The sequence below is a fragment of the Propithecus coquereli genome, unplaced genomic scaffold, assembly GCF_000956105.1.
Source record: "Propithecus coquereli isolate 6110/MARCELLA unplaced genomic scaffold, Pcoq_1.0 Scaffold18, whole genome shotgun sequence".
NCBI lineage: Eukaryota > Metazoa > Chordata > Mammalia > Primates > Indriidae > Propithecus > Propithecus coquereli.
This window is the reverse complement of record NW_012142745.1, coordinates 3414703-3437572: the sequence shown is the minus strand read 5'-3', so window position 1 is coordinate 3437572 and position 22870 is coordinate 3414703. Positions and strand designations below refer to the sequence as shown.

General features: G+C 39.3%; 1 protein-coding gene across 1 annotated transcript in view; it reads left to right on the top strand.

Annotated features, from left to right (window-relative positions):
* EPHA4 (EPH receptor A4) overlaps positions 1-22870 on the top strand; it is a 143381-nt gene that overhangs the window by 79488 nt on the left and 41023 nt on the right. The window lies entirely within an intron of this gene.

The following is a 22870-nucleotide window of genomic DNA, read 5'->3' as shown; positions in this document are numbered from 1 at the left end:
TAAAGGTAATGTGAAGACTAAGACAGTGTCTCATTGAAAGGGGATGGCATTCCAGTGGCTGAGTCATTCGATGCTGGACTTCTCTCTCTCTTTTTTTTTTTAATTTGTTTTTTGTTTCAGCATCTAACAGGGGTACAAATGTTTAGATTACATATATTGCCTTTGCCCTGCCCACGTCAGAGCTTCAAGCATGTCCATCCCCCAGACAGTGCACATCGCACCCATTAGGTGTGAATATACCCATCCCCTTCCCCCTCCCATCTGCCCGATACCTGATAAATGTTACTACTAAATGTGCACTTAAGTGTTGATCAGTTAATACCAATTTGATGGTGAGTACATGTGGTCCTTGTTTTTCCATTCTTGTGATACTTCATTTAGTAGAATGGGCTCCAGCTAGTATGGGATTCATATGGGCCATTTTAATCACAATATCCATGGCTGGACATCAGAGCATTTATAGAATATGTAGGATTATAAAATTGATTTTTACCAATATAGAGTTCTGTATCAGTAATTGCTGTATTTTATAACAAAAGCATTAGCAGCTATAGTTTTGATCTTGTTATTTAATGTAAAATTTTCATGGACCTATGCTAGAATCACCATATAAATCTTCATGTGTGTGGTTAACAAAGTTTGTTTTAAGATAATACTACTTTTACAGCTACTTTCACGGTTGAATCTATAATTGACATGAAGGCTGGGGTGGGGGAGCAGTCTCCCTCAATTCCTACATCATTTCCTTCTAATTCAGATGGCTAAAAACATTTTCTGTTCATGAAGTGTTTTTGCTGAGTTAACCACAGAACTGTCACAAAATCTTGAATATCAAATATTTCCAAAATGTAGATTTCTAGGCTCCGGCTCCCGACCCACTCATCTGTATTCCTTCCCTGAAAAAGTTCCCACCCCACCAGGAGTTTTACATTGGCAATTCTCTGTTATTTCTGGAAAGTTAAAGAGGAACAGGAAAAAAGGACCGCGGCTTACCCTTTTGTGAGGCTCTTAGGATAGCAAACATCGCCGGAAAAGGATTATAAATTGCTAACAATCCTATCGCCTCTTACTGCACTTTTCTCTTAAATGAATGTTTCAGTAAGTGCACTCAATAGTTAAGTAAAATATCTTTACTAATTGATCCTATAATGAAAAGTATTCCAGCATCCCAATCCAAAGCCATTATTTTTCCATTTCCCCCTGAACTTTCTAGAATAAATAAAAAGTTAAGACTTGGGGAAGATTCTGAATGGAGGCTAGAATGGCAAATCTTACTGGAATGTAACTCCAGCTCTACAAATGGGAATGGTCTTTTAAAATATGTAGTGTGACCAGGTCATCCTGTTAGGCTTTTGTCTTTCATTTCTGTACTTTTAGATTGTGAACACTGTTAGTGGTGGTTAGTTTTATTTTTCTACATAGAATAGTATGATTTAGGAGTTTTCTATAGTGACACAAGTACTCTGATTGCCAATGTTTTATTAGTTTTCTTTTGGAAGAACACGATGGAAATATTACGCACAGATCCTGGGAACATACGTGGGTGCCACTGGTCTCTCTGAGTTAGAGGAGACAGTGTAGTGTAGAATGATCTCTGCACCCCCTGGAGAATCTGGTTTATGACTCAGTCAATATTCTTACATTCAACCCCCTTATACCTTTTTGGCTATTCTCAAACATATCACTACATCGTGTTCTTAACTAAATTAAAACTAGGAATGGACCCTTGAGCCTCAGCTATACAAGGTGAAATCATTCTCTTTGGCAGAGAAAAGCCTATGGGAGAAGTGCTGGGGACAGGCTTGGCTCCCATAGATTTCGGGGGAGACTTCTATGACCTTCTGTATACTTAAGGGATTTGAGCCGAGAAATTATGTCAACACCTACCAGGACAAAAGGTCCAAAGAACACAAAGAAGACATATTTAAAATCCTCCAAAAGAAGAAAATGTGCAAAACCATTACTAGAGAAGGGGAAAAAAAAAGTCAGTTTTATTTAACATGTAGGTGTAATTCTTTTAGAGCTAGGACAAAAGTAGACAGAGAATTCCTCTGACACAATAAGGTTTTCTCTGCCATGATGTGCACTCCTGCCAGGAGGTTTGCTGAATAGGACAAAATTCCAGCTCCTTATTTTAATTTTCATGAAAGCTAATGCTGGGAAGCTGTTCAAAATTAAAAATAAATCTTTCAATAAGGAGACCTCCTATGTGGCCAGCCGGAAAGCTTTTGCTTAGTAGAGAGTTGTATATGTGCACGGCACTGCCTCGTTATCCTACCATAATTTGAAGTTCACTAATTCATAATCATCAGGATAGTTTATCTTTGATTAACAAACCCTTTCTTCATAGTAGTGCAAATTAATAATGTAGGCCAAAATTCTGGGTGAATGTAGCAACCATAAACTCTATCAAAGCTCCCCTAAGCATATTTGCATGCATGCAATTATATTCTAATTGCAGTTGTTCCTATCATTTCATTAAATTAAATTCCTTAAGGACCACTATAGGCAATGATATCTCACTCTGTAAGGAATACACAGAATTAATGAATGTTAGCATTTAGCACCTGGAGGCCAAAAAGGTTAGAGACTCTCCATCTTTGCTGTGTTTTCACAGAGTTCTTTCTCTCATCAGTAAAATGTTTTGAAAAATAAATAAAACCAAACTCACAAGACCTCTTAGAATTCCTGGTCCTATGCTCGTACCTTTGAGATTTCAGCAGTTGAGGAACAGTTCCATGAAGGGGAAGTGACTCACCTAAGCTAATGTCAGCATCGGTAGTAGACACCAGGGTGAATCCTACCCCTGAAGGTGGAAAGTTGCTTTCTTTGAAAATCACTAGGTAATTAATAGCACCCCATGGCATTCTCCCTATTGTGAAATGAAACTATGTGAGTATCTGGCCATAGAGATGTAGATCTAGCTGGGCTTTGATCATTTAATTGTAGAATGTGGTGTGAATGGGTCTGTGTTCTCATATGGTTATTTAAACTATTCTAACTCAAATCTTACTCTTAAGGGGCTAATAAACACCCTTTTCCTCCCCTCCTGGATTTAAAACCAATTGACATAGAAGACAAAGAAAATCAGAATGTCTATCAGCTTTATTGCTGAAAAGCTGATTGAAAGATGTGAGCTTTATATCTGTGGCCAAAAGGGATGGCTTTAGGAACATTTGCAGCCCGCCTGGGTGATTGCATTCTCCTTGGCGTGTGCAGAGCCTGCTCTGCTCAGATTGCTGGAGTGGACATTCTGCTGCACAGGTGGGCAGGCAGGCAGGTATGAGAGAGCAGAGCAGGTTGAGCTGAGGGCATTGAACTTCTCCCAAGTTCTCCAGTGAGATAAGTCACTCTTTATCTCACCCTCATGCCAGGAACAGTGAAGGAGAGATAGGGAGGAGGAAGAGGTGAGGGTGTTACTCCCTGAAGTCCCACTACACTAAAACTGGAAAAGAGGAAACTTCTGGAACTGCCACCCTGACCCCCCACCGAAAAGATGCTTTCCTACATTACAGGCCAAAAGAAGCAAAGTGAGACCCCACTTCCTCCATCTTCTATCCTGTAGCCACTGTTCTGTCTTTTGTTTAGAAGGAGATAGTCCTGATGTTTATGAAAAATGGATAAGCAAACTGCTGGGTGATTTGTTTTCTGGATGGCTTTCCTTTGGTTTACTTGTACTTAAGTGGACCATCTCAGGCAAATGAATACAGGATGTGTCACTAGGAAAGAGAAATGCTGTATAAATGAAATGAGGTTTTCTGGCCAGGCAACGGAACTGTGAATATTTTTTTTTGTTAAAAATGCTGGGATGGCAGCCAGCAGTAGCTGACTATCACTGAGTTGTTTTTTACCATACATCCCCTACTGCCCATGCTTGGCTGTCTAGCTATAAGGCTGGACCACACTCTGGTGTGTTTCTTTTAAATCATTATGGACCCAACCCCTGTGAATGGTGTTCTCTACTAACTACAAATTGTACCTGGGACAGTGATATCAATTTTGCATTTTTACTTTGCATGTGATACTGTTCTAGATACTTTGCATCCAGTCATCTATCTAGCACAGCTATAGCGTCCTAGTGGCAAACAAATATCTGTAACACTCTGAGTTAGGAGGAATTAAGATATCTGATGGACAAGATAATTATTTAAACCTAGCTATTCTCTAAAATCTTCTCCAATCCTGAAATTCTATGGTTTTAAGGATATAACCATGAGCTATGAACGTGAAGAAGAGAGGCTTATTTTCCTATTATGTTCAGAAATGGTCTTGAAAGGCAATTCTAAGAGTGGGGAAAAAAATTCCAAAAATGATTCAACAGAATTATCATCTGAATTCTGCCTCTCTTCCTTCCCTTCAATCCCTCACCTCTCCAAAGTATTTTCTTTGAAGGGAAAAACAGTAAGATAGTGTACCTCTAGTGCAGTTGTTCTCAATAGGGGATGATTTCTGCCTCCTATCCCCAACCCTGGCATTTGGCAATATCTAGACACATTTTTGGTGCCGTCACATGTAGTAGGGAGAGGCCAGCGATGCTGCTAAACATCCTATAATGCACAGGACAGCCTCCCTACCACCAAAGAATTAGCTGGTGCAAAATGTCCATAGTGCTCAGATCTATGATGAAACACTCAGATGAAATACTCTGCTCTAGTGATATGTTTGAAAAACAGACTTTATAGCAATGCCCATCATTTAAGAGTTCCATAGCCAACAGGCCTTTGCTTGGGCCGGCCTGTGGCTCAACACATAGGGAAGGTTCCACATTTCCTGGTGTCTATTGTTCTGTGCTGAGAGTATAATGCTCCCATTGCTGTTCTCAGGACAAGCTGTTAAAAAGGGCCTTTTGGGAGAGCCCCTTATGAATCCCCTTGTAGTTTTGCCATCAGTTGAACTGGTGCTGCTCGTTAGACTGGTATTGTTCTCCAGCATCGGACAATTAAGAATTAACTCAAGGAAGAACCACACCAACAATAAAGTGGCATTACCCCTCATCATAATGCTGCTGTAGGATGGGTGGTAGTAGATATTCAATATCTGTTTGTTGAATAACGTTTATTTATAGTAAAAACAAATCAGTTAACTTTCTTTGTCAAGTAGTGATAAATTTAATAAAGCCTAAATAATGGATAGAAAAAAAGAAAATAACTAAGTACAAGAGGCACACTGTCTTTTATTACTCAACTGGTAAGTTCCCATTCTCTCTCTCTGCCATCTTTTAATTAGACATATTATGTTGTTTGAGTGGGATAACGGAGAACAGTGGGAATTCTCATCCCCACTGAGCATAATTGCTACCTGTCTTCTAGATAGTAGGGGGAAAGCTTCAAGGAAATGGTGGGAGAAAGGGAAAGTCTGAGAGCAATTGATTTAGGTAATGTCCTATAGGCACGGTAGAGCCAGGTTTTACTGAGTCCAAAGTGTAGACAATTTTTGTGCGAAGAAGGAAAAATCCCTACAAAACTACAAATAACAAATTAGGAGCAGAGCTTCAGAAAGGGCTCATGCAAAGTTCTTTACCTTCAGTCTATAAAACTCTACCTCTGTCTCTACTGAAATGAACACAATTGTCAGACAAGGGGACTATTGCATAATTATGCCTAAGAGTAGAAAGGAACAAGAAGAAAGGAAAGAGATATTGGGAAGTCCAGTCTGGCCTGATATGAAGGATGTTGAAGACACATGGCCATAGAAGAATACAGATCTGGCCCATAATTATGTGTGAGAGGCACCTCTGGAGTGGACCTGAGGTGTAGTTTGAGCTCAAAGAGACAAACAGAAAACACATTCCTGCTGATTTTGAGAATTGTATTGTCAAACTAAACCCAAATGAGATATGACCAGGATGGAGGCTTGCATGTAAGCTTGAATAGACAGGGGGTGGGGAGGGGCAGAAAGACTTGTTGATATTTTTAAGGCACAAATTTTGCTTCTTTTAGTGCCCCTCGAGCAGGGGTCAGCAAACTGTGGCCCACAGGCCAAATCCAATCCTAATCCAATCCTCTACCTGTTATTGTACAACCCCCTAAGAATGCTTTTTGTTTTTCAAAGGGCTGAAAATAATCAAAGGAGAAATAATATTTTGTGACAGTCAGAGATTATGTTAAATTCAAGTTTCAGCATTCATTAATAAAGTTTTATTGGAACAAATCCCCATTCATTTGTTTATATATTGTCTAAGGCTGCTTTCATGTGACCACAGCATAGTTGAGTACCTGCAACAGAGAGTGAATGGCCCACAAGGTATGAACTATCTTGCTCTTTACAGAAAAAGTTTGCTGACCTCTGCTCTGGAGTACTAAATCAAGAAAGGGGACCAGGGAGACAGGAGGTTGGGAAGATGTTGAAATGCTGATGTCATTTGTGGGAAACTGCTTTGACAAAGGATGCAATGGGGTAACATTTAGGTTAATCTCACGTTGGAAACGATTTTTATATTTGGCAAGATACCTTATTTTTTAGAGCTTTTGACTAGGTAAAAAAAAATTAACTAAAATAATTGGGATTTTAATCACGACTTTGCTCTTGGAGCCACAGTGTTTTTCCCTGTTGACACTCAGGTTTAAAAGGATCATGTGGAACATGCTCAACTATTGCAGTCGGTGTTCTGGTTCTCTTTAAAGTATGCCTTCTTGACACTATTGTGTTGGTCCAAGATGCTAGCAGCAATTTTCTTTATAAGTAATCATATGCTGTGCTCTTTTATATTTTTCTCTCTCTGAGATGATTTCCTGTTTGCCTTTGATCTTTAATAAATCATGTTATTTTTTCTTACCCCTGAGAAATTTAAAGGAAAACAAATGATGGAGATAGTGAAATCTATAAAACGAACAACTCTTTCTCAAGACACATTTTAAAATCCTTCAGACAGATTCTAAAGCAATTCCACTGAGAGATTTTGCTGAAAAGTTGTTTGCACATCCTCAGCTGGTAAGGGACCTGTAGCTGGTTGGAGAGTCCTTTCTGGGCCTGGGTAATTACAGGCCTAAGCAAGCATACAATGGGCTTCAGAAGAGCCAGGCTGTGGTTTTCTCATTAACAGCTCTGGTCTAGCCATGGGCTCCTGGTGAAGTTCATAATGCCTATGAAATATACATTTAAAAACCATGCAGTACAATTTTTTTAAGAGGGAACAGTCTCTTGATTCTTAACTTTATACCGAAAAGAATTTCATTTCCAGAATACTGTTGCTACCACTATAATTAATAAGCATACTCACTAATTATGATCATAATTCAAAAAAAAATAAGCCAGTACATATACAGTGGTGCAGCCTCTTGTGTGTGGCAGCAGGGTCTATGAATTTGTATTCAGGGTGGGTACCATCCGTCCCAGAGAAGAGAAAAAAAAATAAAAGCCTTCCAAAAGAACCCACTAAATTATCCAACTTCAAGGTTGACTGAGCAGCACAGACAAATGGTATGTCTATAGAGCCTAGTGGTAATTATTGCATATAAGTGAAAGCAAGGTTGTATTTTTTTTTTAAGATTTTTAGATTCCACTCTAAGAGAATGAAGGAATTATTTATATATCCAGGACTAAGAAGACTATTTTTCCTGACTCTTTTCCCCTTGCTCCTACATAAATATACACACATGTTCATTTGTAAGAAGGGAAATCCATTCACTGACATTCATTTGACAGTCTAATTCTGATTTGTTTTTCATCTATCAGGGTTGTGCTTGTTCCATTGAATAGACTCTCGCCAACTTTTACACCCTCTGGAGAAGCCATCAAGAGATTTAAAAAACAAATGCCTGGCGAGATGAGAAATGGACAAGGCAGGGCTGGCAAAGGTTTTAGACGGGCTTCTAAATTATCTAATTGTCACTCCAACTGGCTAAATTAATTACTGTCTCCTCCAAGGAGCCAGACGGGTCTCTAGAAACCAGTCTACAATTGAACATCCATGAAAAGATCCAGAGAAACTTTATCAAAGCTTCCATTAACCCCCTGCTGATGTCTTTAAATAGTTTTTTCCTTTAAACACTGTGAAAACCCAAAAGCCATGCTGCAGGACTAATCTTGCATTAAGAGATCTTAAATCTGCAAGGACTAATTGCAACGCCTGTCCATGTCACCCAAATATGTAGAGCCTTCCTCTGAAATCTCAGCATTCCTGTGGCGTTTTCTGTGATGTGGATATGCAAGAAGAGGGTAGCTTATATGTTGTCTTCAGGGAAAGGCGCATGAGGATTTTTTTAGGATTTATATTTTAATCTTTCAAGATAAGCAAACCTTAGCTTGATCCATTGGCATTAAAGACATCTCTCTTACATAACGAGGCTTCCCCTAGTGTCCAGTTTCCCCTCCCGGCGATCTACACACCGGTTTTCTCTTTCTTAGCTTGTGCAGGTAGTAAAGAATGAAAGAGGTTCCCTGGGCTCCCCCAAAACTGCAACAATCAAAAAATAGAGATGGTACCAGAAATCAGTGTGGTCTCTTGCCTGATGAACACCGTGGCTTTCGCTGGGAAATGTCACTAACGATTTGATTCCACAGGTGAGGTTTGGTACCCAGAGCGCAGGGTGAACACTCACCAGAATGGCCGCCAGTCTAGTCGCGGAGCTGAAGGAATAACTCTCATATTATAAAATTCCTTCTTTCTCTATTCTCATAAATCGGTAAGCCTGACCTAAATGGTGAACTATATTATGGTTCACCTCTGAGCCATCTTTCACATTTTGCCTTTTTTATGACAAAGTGCGAGAGCCATTTTCTCAATAAAATACTTTGTGGGTAAAATTACAGAGACTTAAAATATATGTTGTCTTTTGCTATCACTCTTGGTTGGGGAAAGGGGAGAAATGAAGGGGAGCTATGGTCCACTCCTCTTTGCTTCACATCTTCCAAATGTTAATCTGTGTCTACAAATTTCTCAGGTAGTTTGTTCGCAACTTTCAAAAAGACCTTTTTGATGAAGGCTGTGGGATAGATAAGTTTTTAAAAAATCTTATCTGGGGACCTTTTGTCTGTGACATGTGCTTGCAAACAAGACTTAAATACTTAGCTGCAGCTTCTCAGTGGGTGCTAAGTAGCGACCTGCCACCAATAGACTCACTGTGTGCGTAGCAAGCCTGGGTAAGATCCATCCATTAGAACAAACACTGAGAAGGGGCCACTCACAATGGCTCCCTGGAGAGTTTGTGTTTGTCCAGATAACATACTACGATCTGTAAATCTGCCTCCTGAATCAACTCTAATTTTTTTTTTTAGCATAATAAGTGTGTGTTTTGACCCTAATAAATGTGAAGGTGGGTGGGAACACAGTTTCAGTCATGTTTCTTTATCAAAGCTAGGGGCACACATATAAACTAGCCAGGGATTTTGACTATGCAGCTAGCAGAAGCTTGTTGCTTTGTTTTACGCTGGATGCAAGGATAACAACTATAGCACAATCCCATCCTGTGAAACTGTCTTCTCATAATCATTACCAATGGACAGAAAATGTAAAAAGCATAAATTGTGTTTACAGCTCGCGTTGTATACTGCTATGTAGGATGGTCAGCTAATTCAGGTGCAGCTCCAAGAGTCTGGGAATATATCGAAGGGATCGTCATATAATATAAAGAGTATATTCTTATCTTTTGAGGAGAATGATCAAAGAGAAACACTTTAAATCTCACCGTTAACTCTTCAAAGGTATGCCTTAACTGTACTTATTCTTTGAATGATGGCTTTTTCTCTTTCCTTCCATTTCTTTCTCCTCTGCCTACTTCAGAACACACTCAAGATAATATCCATAAAACTGCTCAGAGTGTGCTGGAGCCTGGCTCTGGTGTCTGTCCTAGACACCATGCTGTGGGACTCTTCCTGAGTGAAGTGCTATTCTAATGAGGTCCTTTCAGTATTTAGGGCTTGACTCTTGGGTGGAGCCAGTTACACTGAATTTCACACTTCAGCAAATTGTAAGATTGCCCCTGTGAGAGGCTGTGAACCCCCAGTTTAAAAAAAAAATCAAGCCCTAAAACAATTACAGCTTTCCTAATACATTCTTTGCTATTTCTTTTTTTAAAATCTTTTTTTGTTTTTTGTTTTGTTTTGTTTTGTTTTGGAGATAGGGTCTCACTCTGTTGCCCAGGCTAGAGCGCAGGGGTATCATCATAGCTCACTGCAACCTCAAACTCCTAGGCCCAAGTGATCCTTTTGCCTTAGCCTCCCAAATAGCTGAGAGTATAGGTGCATGCCACCGTGCCTGGCTAATTTTTTTTTTTTTCTTTTGGATTTTTTGTAGAGACAGGGTCTCACTACCTTGCCCATGCTGGCCTCGAACTCCTGACCTCAAGCGATCCTCCCTTCTCGGCCTCCCAAAGTACTAGGATTATAGCCATGCACCACCATGCTTGGCCTCATTATTCCTTATGACTACAAAAGTCATCTCAAATTCTCAAGCACAGATCCAGTTGAAGACATCTATTGGCCTTAAAAACATTTTAAAATTTTAATAGCTCAGTTGTTTCCGCTTCAGTCTTATAATGCCTGTAGGAGTTTAAACTATCTGGCACATATAATTTAGTTTCTGGCTGATGCCCCCAAATAAAAAATAATAATAATAATAATTCTATAGTTGCAAATTTCTAAGCTTAAACTCCCTTCTCATAAATGATTTTCCTGTTTCTAACCTATATCATGGCTTTTAAGAGAATTGTCAAAAAGATAGAGATTCAGATATGAGGGCTGCAAGAATATTGTTTCACAGCCACACTTTGTAAGAGCATAGCATATGGTGACCATTTGTATATGAAGCATTTTAAAAATGCACTGGTTATAATTTAACTCGAAGTCTCTGTCCTTTTTCTCTCCACTACCAGTTACTTCTTTGTGCCTATCTTTCTTGCTTACATAGCAAGCAAGAAACTGGACAGGAAAGATTTGTCTACACATAAAACAGAGGCTTCCTTATGTGATACTAAAGCTAGCTTCTCAGTATTCTGTGGTTCATGAATATTGTCCTTTGAATATTTTGATTTCCTGTGTTCAAAATTTTTCCAGACTTCCACGCAGTAGAACCAAATTTCAGTAAGATGAAAAGTTTCAGAAGTTCACCCCAATAACTCTTTAGCCTTTCTCTCTCTCTCTCTTCTACTATTCCACTTGTAACCCTCTACTTTATCAACCATGGGCATCACTTCTCAGCCCTTAACCATTGTTCTTTAAGCCAAGCACCATTTGGACTTGGAAAAATTCCAAGTAGCACAGAGCACATCATTTTGCAACCAAAGTTTTACTGACATGTTTCCTTTGCCTATCTGGCCCTATTCTTATAGTCTATAGACTGTGATTTCATGCTCTAATTTATTCATTGTCAAATAATTTTCATCTTTTTTTTCCCCAATCCGCCGAAGGGGTTCAAAAAAAAAAAAAAAAAAAAAAAAAAGTAACAAAAAAACGGTTTAAAAAAAAAAAAAAAAAAGGCCGGGAAAAAAGCCAAAGAACCTAAAACCCCAAATTGGGGGCAACAAGAACCTTTTTTTTTAGTTTGATCAGCTCATGTGATCTTTTTAAATGACCATTAGAAAAAATAGGTACCTATTCCAACTGTATATGTGGTGGAGAATTGGATGACTAGGAAGATGACTAATGGGACTCTGGACCTTTCTGTCTTTAGGTCACCTCCTTGAATGTGGACTACATCATAAGTGGTCCAAGGCCCAAGCTACAGAGCGACTATGTTAAATGGAATTGATCCCAGTCCAGGACTTGGTCGACAGGTGCTCACATCATAAGTGACATTAATTGACTTCCTAGTCTTTCAACTTGGAAGACAGTGGACCATCAGCGAGACGGTGATGGGAAGGACTTACTCGCGATATATTCAGGCTCCACTGAAAGCCAAGGAATTTAGTTCCTTTAGCTGGCATCAACCTGGCACCTTGCAAATATTGTACTTGTCTCTCATGGGTTCCATTAGCTTGAGAAATGAAAAAAAAAATAGGAATCTAATTTTAGAGGATTTCCAATAACTCAGAATGGCTAATGCCGTTTTGAGGTCACATGAGCCTCTTGTGTTGGTTGAAGTTTTCTCTTCTTTTTGCATTAAAGCAATTGGATACCTCCTATGGAAATTATTAGTTTTTCTTTGTTGGTTGGTTTGGGGTTGATTACCAAGTCACTTATTCATAACAAAAGCTGTGGATGATACTGTGTGATGAAGAATTTAGTAAGGCTGTCTTCATGCCCTTGTGAAATAGAGAGCAATGAAAAAGTAACATTGAGATCCTTTTAGTCATAAATTTCAAAGCAGGGAGTTAAAAAGGATTCATCCAACACATACTCTTTTTTGTTGTTGCAAGTATGTGAATCCAGAATAAGATGCCTTTCATTCACTCTCACGCAGGGTCACAAGCGGAGGATGATTTTGCCTGAGTTGGGGGAGATTGTTGGTATTATCAGTAATATTAATACTTTGCCCACTGAAGTTTCCTGGGTTCATCTACTGGACTTTTCCTTTTTTGTGACTTCACAGATGATTTGGATTTCCCTAGAGCGAGTGGGTAAAGCCACAACACTCCTGAATTAGTTATCACACTTAAAAAGTCAAGATGACAACAGCCATAGTGGATCTATTTATTGAAGCAGACAGGCTCTTTTAGCAGAATGATCAATGTCGTGTCTCTTTCTGAAAGGCTTTTCAGAGGTAGGAAATCATCATGCATCTGATATAAAGTAATGAACAAGGCTTTTTATTGGTCAGTTTTTGGAACAGGCTTTTAAGGATTTCTGCCTGTAAATGTAGAAATCTGAGTGTGCAAAGGAAAAGGCAAGAGCAAAGATTTACTGGGTGCATCTATCATCCTGGCTTTTAGAGTCTTCGTGATTAATACGTGTTTAATTGGGGACTGATCTAGATGCCTTGGATGTCAGAAAGCTAAATGTTACAGCACTGTCTCAATGGTTGCTCACACAGCGGGACGATTAGCAGCTGTCTGAGTAACAAAGAGAACCTGAAGCCCACAGCACATCTTTTTATTTTCCAGACTGGGAATGCTTGAAGCTCTCCAGTAGAGTTGACAGCTAAAGGAACAGAAGCCTTGATTCACAGCGGCAAATCCCTCTCCTTTCTCTTTGCTGTATTTCTGCTCGATAAAAGGGAACATTTTCCTTAAACTATTCTCTATATCCCAAATTAATTTGGCGGGGCATTGTTGGTCATGGAAGTCTTCACTTTGATCAGAGCTCTCTTTCCTGTTGAACCAAGACATACAGCAAATAATTTCAACTAAGAGGTGAAACACTCGATAGTTTTTCAACATATTTAGGTCCAATGAGAAGATCCATCTTACTAGAAGCATTCAGAGGAAAAAGTACATTTTTTAAAAAAATTTTATTGTCATTGCAAGCTTTACCCCATTTTCTTCTCTTTAAACAATCATCTTGCTCAGGCAAATTCTTCTAAGTTGCCCCAGTGGAAAGACTTGTTTTCCTGTTTGCCTCAAACTGGCGTTCTTACTTAACAGGAAATACACACACTGAATCCTGCCATGTTTCTGTTGGCAAGTGTTGTGCCATCCTTGTCAGAACCTGCCAACAAATTTCTTAGTAAGCAAGAAGAAAGTAAAACAAGCAGCCCTCAGACGAAACAGAGGACACACTTGAACTGCAACAGAGACATTTGGATGCCCCTGAAGTAATTCCCTGTTAATTCTGGTGGATGTGCGCCTTGGTTTCGAGATGAGCTGTCACCCACTTGTAATTCTGTAACTAATCCTATGACTTTACCTGTAGTAATGCTAGTACAAGATATTAGCTCTCTTAAAAAAGTAAAACAGGCATTTAAGTAATGCATTTTCCTTACTACAAAGAGCAAGGATTGCTGGATGGCTCAGGTAGTAAGCATGATAATTAAATAGCTGCAAAAGCTCTAATTTGCAAAAACTTAAATCTCTCCTGATACCTTTTTAGCTCTTTACCCAGGGGGTTTACTAAAGATTGTGGATGGGTCTTTCTAATAATAATTGTGATACTTCATGTTTAATACTCTTAGTTAGCATCTATATTTGTTTTATAATCTTTTTATTATGAAATATATGCACATACGGAAAAGTAGACAAGACTCAAATGTATAGTCACTGAATTATCACAAAGTAAACATCTATGTGACCATCACCCAGGCCAAGGAATAGAACAATAAAACAGTGGCAGTCTTCTGGAAGCTTTCCTTTCACCCTTACCTCTTCCCTAACTCCAAATACTATTATTTTATTTTGTAATGGAACTTTTTTGGTTTTATTCTTGTCTAGTTTTTTAGGTTCGTTCTAATGTGAATTGTTTCATCACCAAAAGCTTTAAAGTTTGTCTCTGAGCAGGGATCATGTCTAACTTATCTCAGGGTTTCTGACAGCCAACAGTGTACATAGGTAGCCCTGTACCTAACACATAACAGACCTCAGAAAGATTGACTTTGTTGCTGCTGCCACTATTGCTGTGGGAAAGAAGTCACTTAACCTTCAAGTTTCCAGTTGCTTACCAGGGAAACGAGGAGTAGAGACTAGTCACTTTCTATAGCTCGATAGTCAAGAATGTGGGCTCTTGGACCAGACATTTTTTTTCTTTTTTTTTTTGAGACAGAGTCTCATTCTGTTGTCCAGGCTAGAGTGTTGTGGCATCAGCCTAGCTCACGGCAACCTCAAACTCTGGGATCAAGTGATCCTCCTGCCTCAGCCTCTGGAGTAGCTGGAACTACAGGCTTGCACCACCACACCTGGATCATTTTTTCTATTTTTTAGTTGCCCGGCCAATTTCTTTCTATTTTTGGTAGAGACGGGGTTCTCACTCTTGCTGAGGTTGATCTCGAACTGCTAACCTCAAGTGATCCTCCCACCTCGGCCTCCCAGAGTGCTAGGATTACAGGCGCGAGCCACCATGCCTGGCCATAGGACCAGACTTTTTAATTCACCACTTATAAGGTATAACATGGGACAAGTTATTCAAACTCTCTGTACCTTATTTTCTTCTTCTATAAAATGGGGATAATAGTTGTGCCTGTCTAAAGAGCTTTTGTGAGGTTTATATGAATTAATTCATGCACGAGATTCAAAACAATGCTTGGCACATTGTAATTACTCAATGCATGAGAGTCCAGTGTGTCTGTTACAACAGACATGTGGCATAGAGGTAAGATCACATACTTTTGAGTCAGGCAGACTTGAATTTCAAATCTCATTTTATAGTTTTGGTCAAATTATTTAATGTCTCTGTGCCTGATTTTCCAAATCTGAAATGTTAGGTTGATGATTATAACTACTTCAAAGCATTGTGAGGATTAAACGATAAATGTGTGCCAGTGCCTTGCAGGGCAGGCCGGTAGCATCTGTTTCGCTCTTTTACCCATTCTCTCTTTCGTGGCGATTCGCATGCCCTAAATCTTCAACTGCTTAAGCTGTTAATTATGCAATGAAGACTAAACTCTCTTCTGAAAAGGAAACTCACCCAAGCCATTTTGAGAACCCCACTGTCTTTTTCCATTTGAAATTAACACAAGCTCAGCTGAGTCTTTTGGCCCAGTATTTTGTGATTCTGCTGAATTCATCCACTGTTGGAAGACTGGTGTCTGTGATTGTGTCCCTGCAAAGTTGCATAGCTTCTGCCACTGGCTTTGATGACCTCAGGGCAGCCCACTCCAGCTCCTCACAAATAAGTAGCTATTTCCTCATTGTGCATGACCAGGAGCTTGAGTTCCCAGTAGGGGACCCGAAGGCCATTCAGGCAGCTTCAAACCACAGTCCCATCTTCTGGAGGCCACAATATCACAGCACTTCATTTAAGGTAGTTATTACATGAAAACGTGTCTTTTTTTTGCTAAATGGCTCCACTTCACTTGAATGGGTACGTAACCCCAAATGTCAGTCAGTGAGTTATCGCAATGGAAAAGTATTCCCTGTTTAAGTCACATCCAGTTGGTGGTGATGAGGAAAGGTTGCTATGTGGCTTCTAAGATGGGCCTGGGGCATCAGCCTGCTCATGGCAGTTTGTGAGCTGGCTTACAGGCAATTTAAGGTCACAGGGAGCTATTTATGGATCAAGTCTAGAAGAGGAGTAGTTACTTCAACCCACATTCCATTGCCTAAAACTTAGTCACATGAACAAAGCTCATCCAGAGACAAGTATTTAGGGGAAGACAGTACATCTTTTTGAAGCTTAGACAAAGAGGCCAATCCCAACACCTTCAACTTCCCTATGCAAACACTTAACATGAAGGCTAAGAACAGCATCACATGCCATCATTGAAAATTTTATCAATAGTTCTCTGTAAAGAATTTGCCAAAAATAATCTGCTGCTCATTGCTGCGGGAAAAAAAAAAAAAAAAAGATAGACCATCTCATCTATCTGGGGGAAAATAAAAGTCTTGTAAAATTTTGGTCTCCTATTAAACCAAAAATAAAAACTCTGTTAAAGATTTTGCAAAGTCTTACTCTTGAGTGAGTGAGTTAAAGCATTCTTAGTGCTCCAAATTCAGAGTGTTAAAATCATTGGAAGTATGGGTCAATTATATCCTTTAGTAAGTGTTACTGGGCCCTGCTTTTATGTTATAGTATTTGTTTAAAATAGACTCCATATTGACCTTGGAAATCACTTTAGGGGAAAAAAAAAGATAGATGCCTCAAACATTTGAAGTATAAGCTTAATAAATATAAATACTTCTGTGTTTAAATTAAGTGAACTTCATTTAATTCAGTCTTTTGAAAGTTTTGGTTGAAAATTTGGTTCAAAATTTTGTCAAATAGGGAAAAAATCTTTATCAGTTTTGGAATAATCAAGTTTTTCTATACCTTTTGCTTGTTAGTTTTAAAAATTATTTCACTTCTTGACTGTCAGAAAATTTGCTCATGTAGATTAATGACATAGCAACTAAAAGCTGTGGGGTGAGGAGCTCAGTTTTAAGTGGGTGATGTATCCAGGGGGGCTGGTTGAGGATTGAGTCTTTTAATGATTTTACTTAAAAAATAACAGAGGGGTTGACCGAGCTGATAGAATGTGCTGCAAACAACATCATGTGTGTGTGAAAGCACTTTGTAAACTGTATTATAAAATACTGCAATGATAATAGTAAAAAGAAACCATAGAAACTGTTTGGTGATGTTTGGTGCCGTAGGTATTACTATGCTCGAAAGGAGAAATCCTTCTCTCCATTTGGTGGAATGTGGAAGAAAGCAATTAATATTAGCACCGGAGTTCCTAGTATCTCTGAGACGCAAAACTGTTCATCACAAGTATATCATTAGTGCTCTGAAGCATTTAATTTTGATGCTTGACAGCATTTTATAATGCACAGACCTTTGATAAAGAGCAAATCAGAGCTGCAGCGTTATTGAGAAAGAAATAGGGAACAAAAACCACCTTAAGCTCCAAGTAATTAAATTTAAATATGCTATTTGCATTAAGCAGAGAGATGTATAAACTGTGGGTTTATTTTTCCTATCAGTGAAAGACCCCTTGAGTAAACATCATCTATTTAAATCCAGATCCTGAGGAGGGGAAAGGTAAGCCCTGCTGTGGTTAAGAAATCATCTTCCCTCCAAACACTGGCCGTTGTGTACCACTGACACCCAAGAGTTCAGGTTTCTTGACTTTCGTGAAGGGCTGTTTTCACTCTTCCTTGCCCACAGGCTGGGGACCTTTCATTGCATCTGTTTATTTCCTGCTTCACCTCCCCCCTGCCCCCCTAATTTGAACCAGTAATGAAATGCAGTCAGTCGGTTTCAGCTGTTTCCCTTTCCCCCACCCTGAGTTCCCCCAAACTGTTCTTAATTCATTGCTTGTGATGCTGGACTCAAGAAAACAGTTTTCTAGTCCAGGAACCAAGTGAATCCTTCTTTTTCTTTTCTCCCTATCTCTTTTTCTCCTCTCCATCCCATTTGAGTGTCACAAGTACCAAACTGCTGCGGTAAAATGACTCGTAGGTGTTTAATGGCAAATCATTGAGGAAGTGAATAAAAGAAAATTGCAGCATTTGCATCAGTGGGGAGCAAGGAGGACTGCTGAGCTTTGAACCAAAGAAAGTTAAATTTACCATTTTCTTAAAGGGAGCCACCTCTGTTTGACATCAAAGCATCTCCTGTAATTTTTCCTTGTGAAATGTACCACTGTTAGAGTGTCATGATGGAGCCCCCTAATCTGTGTGTTTCTGTTTATCAAAAACACACACAGAGATAAAACCCACATGTGCCTTCTGACTGCATTGTGGTCTGCACTCAAACCAAATGCAACCACAGGTACATAGCAAATGGGGATTCTATTTAGAAAGCATTCTCTCTTTCTGAGGGGTATGTGGAACTTTGAATACAAAATCATTTGGGGGTGAAATTTATCTTGGCTTTCTGTTAGAAAGCTCAGGTATTCAACTGCCAAGCTTTGGTGAATTTTTCTTTTTATCTGTTTCTTTTGTCTTTAATATAACATTTTAAAAATTTTTTATTTTTAATTATTATGAGTACATATTAGTTGTATATATTTATAGGGTACGTGAGATGTTTTGATACAGGCATGCAATGTGTAATAATCAAATCAGAGTAATTGGGATATCTATCACCTCAAGCATTTGTCATTTCTTTGTGTTAGGAACATTCCAATTCCACCTTTTTAGTTATTTCAAAGTATATCCTAACTTATTGTTGACTATAGTCACTTTGCTGTGCTGTCGTATATTGTTCGTTCTAACTATCTAATTATATTTTTGCACCCATTAACAATCCTTTTCTGGTTTTTGCTCCATCATTAAAAAAAATGATATTTTACTGCAATTTCAATTGTTTCCAATGGGTATGTAGAAAGAAAATCTGTCCCAAATGCTTCATCTTTCTGCCTCTACTCTGACGACAGAGGGCTGTCTACAATATTACCCCCATGTTTCAACGATATGTCCTTTTGGTGGCTGTTCAGGGGCATACGCAGTACCTAATGGCTTCTGCTGGCAGTGACTGGCATTGTTTGCTCTAGTGCACCTTTGGAGGAAAATTCCAGTCTTAGAAAACAAAGGGTTGCTTAGGATCCTTTCTGGTTTAGGACTATGATTTGGGAATCTCAACACCACTGCACCTTGGTAGTTAGGAAATCGGGAGAATGATTTGCATACGCCCTACAGAGATGGAGGAGAAACACTGAGCAAATTGTCAACACTTTCATCAACTGAAAGAGCAGAACCTCAAAATGCTGTCTATAGCAGGTGCGGCGAAGCCTTGTTTTAATGTTAACTTACATTTGAATGACATTTTACAGCCTGTGTGTGTTTGAAAAATGTTCAGAAGCATCACATATACTTCAGAAACAGAGACTCCATTTATAATTAGATCCATCATTTGCTTCACCTCGAATTGTCAATGTCTTAGTTAACCTAAACAGCAAAAGCGAACCCACAAAAGGTCATCTGAAACAGGTGACGATGGAAAGTTGTTTTCAGGATGGCTTACTTCTGGTATTCTATATTTAGAAAACTTTTTACTGTTTACAAAGAATTTTTATGTCAATTTTAACATTTAGTTCACTTTTATTCATTTGACAAATTTATTGAGCACCGTTTAATGGATATGTCAGTATGATTTGTAAGCAAAAAAGAAAAAATGAAGGGCATATTTTGGATTAAAAACTGCTGAAATCCCCTTGGGAGTAAGAGGAAAAGATGGTCTCAGGTGCAGGAATCTCAGAACAGGAAGATTGACATCTATCAGTCATTGGAAATTATGCTTCAAAAGTTTGAAAATTAAGGGCTTAACTGAATTAAATCCTACGTCTTTTTTTAAAAACTATCCTTTAGTAGTGCTCACCTTTGTGATCTTCATCTCCATCTTCTTTCTCCAACCATACTGCTGTCAACTGGCATGACACCTCACCTTACTGTATATCGTATCTACATTCTAGCCATTAAAGAGTGCTTTCTTTTGTCCAGGGGCACAAAAGTGTCTGATACAAACACTTCTTTATGAAGTCAGTCTGTGAGTCAGTCTGTGAATGCTTTCAATCTACAGCTCATCTTGTCTGTTAGTGAGGATATGTACATCAGCCTCTAGCTATTGAGTGTTTACAGATGTGATCAAGAAGGGCCCTTCTCTTACTTCTCCCCATTGCTATTAGAGAATTTGAATAACAAGAGTGCTAGCAGGAAGACTGTGAGACTATTATAAAAATGTCCTCACCTTATTTTTTTTTGTTATTTAGCTAAGAGGAGGCTAAAGTATAAGATGGTACTTAATCAAATACCAAAGATTGTATTCTATTTGGCCTTACTTCCCTGTTCCCCATCTTGGCCTTGTTCCATAGGTGCTCATGAAGTATGTGTCTAGTGTATAAGTCAATATTGAGGAAGAACCTTATCTCTACAAGGTTTCAGAAATGCAGGGCAAAGAACTGAGCAGTAACTAAAGACCTTTTTTTCTGCTTGATCATTTTATGTTGACCAAAATTCCTACTATGATTAGGAGCCCTCATTTGAACTAAGACATTGATTGGTCAAACCTTCTGTGGAGCCATGTATACTTAGGGGGAACATTCATTCAGAATGTTATTTTATTGTTCCATTAACTCCTCTTCTAATTCTGTTAGCAAAGGGCAGAGCCCTATTGCAATTCAGGATCCAAGACATTTCTAAACGGAGTTGGGTTGGGCATTGTTTACTAAAGTGTGTAAACATACCGGTGGTGCCATCAGAGATGATTTGAGGGAAAACACAGGTGGGATGTTACATAATCCTGAATCACCCTGTGTGCAAGTTAGATTCTTTTCAGTTCTCTCTCAGTAATTCTGAGCACTCCAAGGCCACAATCTCAAGTTGGTGGCCAGATACCCTTTGCTTCTCTAACACTAGCTAACCTCTCTTTTTCACAAAGCTTGGAGAGGTCAGAATGTCTAGTTAACATTGATAACATTGTTTCACTTACATATTATATTCATTTTTATGGTTACTTGCCATTATTTGTGAGTGATCACAGGGTTTCATTGATACCAGCTGATGGGAAAGTGCTTTCCCAATATGGCTGTTGGAGTTAAAAGTACTGCATTTATTAAAGAAAAACTGTTACTTAAATCATCTTCAAAGTTGCAGAGGGATATGGCAGCAAATGTATAGCTTGGAAGTCCGATGCCTGGGAGCCACTGGGGTAGAGGAAAGATTGGAGCATGCCATTGGCAAATGCCTCATCTAGGGAACTGAGCCATGGGCAGGCAGGCAGAGTGCGGTGATGGCTTCCAGATGTAGAGCTGGAGGCTGTCTTGGAAACGCGGTAGAAAAGGTGAGGGAAGTGCCCCTATGTGGCTTATGATGTGGAGGACATCCAAGTTGCCTGCTTTCCAAAGTGGCATTATGGCAAAACCAGCTTATTTCAAACTGGCATCCAAACTGGTAAGAGCCAGAGAGGGTAAGAAGCTCTCCTTCAAGGGTGGGGAGTGACCGCCATGTCACACCCCAATGCAGTGGCATGTTTTTGGTACCTTTCCCAACCTCACTTGGTCATGGATTGCTTTTGTCACTGTGCCCCGAGAACATGCTCTTCCAAAGAACATCTGGTCAATAAAGAATTCAGACTTTACAGCCACACAATGTAATACTTTTTGTGAATTAGATCTATTTATTCTACTTTTCCCTGGTTGCATTTATTTATATAGTAGATCCTGAAGACAAATGTCAATTTAGCAGTCTTCTGATTGTCCTCAGCATAGCGTTCTATTAATATTTTCATACAATCCTTCTTTCCTCTTACTCATATTTCTCTTTTATCCTTCATTTTCCTTCATTTTTGTGACAGCGGAGTCAAGGTACACTCCGCTGGTTTGTTTTCACATTTGTGCATATCATTTTTCCAAGTAGGGCTGACTTAGAAATATTCTATTATTTAACATGGTTATATTGCTAACTCCCTTCTTGAGATTTTTTGAGCATCTTAGTGGGGCTCATATTCTCTTTGAATGGTCGCAGGAACGCTGCTGCTCAAACTTCTAAAATAGAGATTTGCTTCCCACATGCAGTACTTTAGCGATAACCTAACCAGAGAGAGCCCTTAGCACACTCCGAGGGCAGGCGGCAATTCTTCCCCCAGGAATCTGGTGATTGTTGGTACCTGACATAGACCATCTCTGAGAGAAAGTTCATTTTATAATTTTATGATTTTTTGTTCCCTCCTGCTTTCCTTCTAATGACTTCACTTTTCTGTTTCATTTCCCAATCCTGAACATTGGAGTTTAAAGACGTGCTTTTATGGAGTGTATGCTAAAGTGCTCTGTTAGGCAATATATTTATTACCTGGAGTGAAATGACTTTCACAGCCAGCAGTTCTCTAAGACTCCTTGCTACCTCTGTATTTAAGAAAGTTGCCCCTTGCATGTTGCTGGACGATGGCTCTGTGTCAACCAGTAAAGAAAGAGAGAGAGAAAATGTGTATGGGTGTGTGTGTGTGGGTGTATGTGGGGGTGTGTGTGTGGGGGGAGCCTTAATGCACATAACGAGCACATTTACGTTTTTCATTTCCCTCAGATGTTCAGTAACTTCCATATGTCTGCTGAGTGTAGCTTTATTCACCCAGTTTGGTGTTACTAACCTTGGGATTGCCTTTGATGGAGGACATGTGTGTCCACTGTGTCTTTCCCTTGCGTTTATGCCTGAGGTCCAATCTGGAATAGCTTTGGGATTGAGAGAAAGAGAGAGAGAAAGATAGAAAAATAGGGAGGGTGTGTGTGTTACCATCTTGAGGCATCCCTAACAGAGAAGCCAGGCTGCCAAATGCCCACCTCCAGTAGACAGTCCCTGTGGACTGGATTCAGCTGTAAGGCTCCCCTGTGTGACTGTCGTGTGTCTGGTTGGTCTCTCTGCCATCAGTGTACCCATCAGATGTGTTCAAGCAGGTGTGAAGCTTTTCCCATTCTATTTTCAGTGACAATTTATTT